We start from the raw sequence: 1,990 nt of genomic DNA, 5'->3' as shown, positions 1-1,990 counted from the left end.
CTGCTTCGCTGTCTTCTATATATTCTCTTTTCTTCTTCTCAATATTTTATATTGAATGTTATTTTTTAAATAGGTTGTACGGTTAGTGCAGTGGTAAGCGCACTCGCTTCTGAACTTGGCAACCTGGGCTCAATTCGTGGCCTGGGGGCATGTGAGTTTGACTTGTAGTCACCAAGTCGGACAAGTTGGTTTTCCTCCGGTTTCCCCCAAATTACTAGACCCCACTCTTGCATAAAATTGTGCCAACAAGAGTAATAAATATAATGTTGTAATAACTTGTTTCGCGATGGTTGTAAAATATGTAATTTTAAACTAATAGTTTGCATCTGTCATTTGCTCGTTACTCAATTGTAGTATTTTGAAGTAAACTTCTTGATTGTCTGGGTCACAGCACCAAAAAAGGTGGTTCAATAGAAAAGAGCCGTCACAAATAACTCTCCGTGGCCTAGTGATTTGGGTGTTTGTCTACAGAGTGGGAGGTTGAAGGTTGAAGCCCCCAAATGGATAGTTCTGATATGGCCAGTTGCTGACCCAGGAGCTTGTTTAAGACCTCCAGGAAGAAGGGCTTTAATTGAGAGGGGCAACACTATAATAATCAAACACATTACTGTAGTTTACAGTTCGGATCTTATATTCTAATGATTATAAAATAACATGAAATATGGTTTAAATACGAGCAATACAAAGGATATCACCATAGACGGCATAATTATTAGGTACATTGGTGAAACATTCACATATTAAAAATGTGTCCTGCATATACTTGTCTCACCTCCAAAATGGACATTGTTTAGAAATAAACTTACACAAGCGGTACAGGTTCAGATACCAGCTTTGGCAATTACATTTTGGTTACCAAGACCCTCAGGTTAATCGTCAAACTTACAATATTAGGGGTAGAGAGTGGTTTAGTGGTATAGGTGTCCGCCCCTCATTCAAGACGTGGGTTTGAACCCTAAAAGGACATCACTACTTGTCTTAACCCTTGTCAAAGAAACAGATTCCCGAGTGGTTCATATCAACTTTCTAAAATGAATAGAGTATGAACTTATAGACTAATTTGGAAAATACCATGATTTGGCTGCCTGTCAAATATGACCTAGACAGGCCTTCCAGCAGCCACTAACAAAAAAGTAGGAGGTTTTCTGACAGAAAAGAAGGAAATAGTAGGAATTTTTTTACAAAAAGTAGGAAAAGTAGGAATATTTTTGGTTAAATATGTAATTATCAATAGCTATTAACTTACCTAGAGGAGATGTTTTAATGCAAAATCATACCATTATATATGCCACATTGAAAATATAAGTGAATGATGCTTGATCGGTTTCTGTTGCTGAACTGTGTGGGTGAAAAGATGATGCATGTCAAAGTGGAACATGTTGCCACACCTTTCAACAACAGAAACCAGCCAGTTTGACATCTTTTGTTCATTTTCTGCAAATAAAACTAGCACAAAGATCAAACTTTGATATTTTTGCAGACTTCATTTTCAAAAAAGTAGGAATAGTTGGAGTTTTTTAGAAAAAAGTAGGAAGCTGTTAAAAAAGTAGGAATGCTGGAAGGCCTGCCTAGATAAAACACGGAACACCATGACACCAAGTCTGGTAAAGATTGGATTAGAAATGATAATGAAATCTACAATTGCATGAAGAAGTTGCATTCTGATCATGCTTTATAATACAAATAATTTTGACCATTTAGTGAATGGTCCCAGATTGTGATCTCTGACCTGCAGACTTTGGCTGTGTTCACCAAGAATCTAGGAGGGGATGAGTTAGTATCTACGAGAGATTTCAACAGATGAAAATCTTAGTTTGACCTTGACTTTTGAAAGTCGTGACCCTTGGGCATGATACACCAGCTAGTTGTGGTGAACATTTGTGCCAAGTTATATTAAAATGAGCACAGATGTACTGTCCTTGCTATAATACACTTGACCACATTGTGTTTCTCTATCTTGAGCAGCCGCAAGCTTGCTCCATAAATTCAG

The sequence above is a fragment of the Mya arenaria genome, chromosome 2 (assembly GCF_026914265.1).
Source record: "Mya arenaria isolate MELC-2E11 chromosome 2, ASM2691426v1".
NCBI lineage: Eukaryota > Metazoa > Mollusca > Bivalvia > Myida > Myidae > Mya > Mya arenaria.
This window is presented reverse-complemented; position numbering follows the sequence as displayed.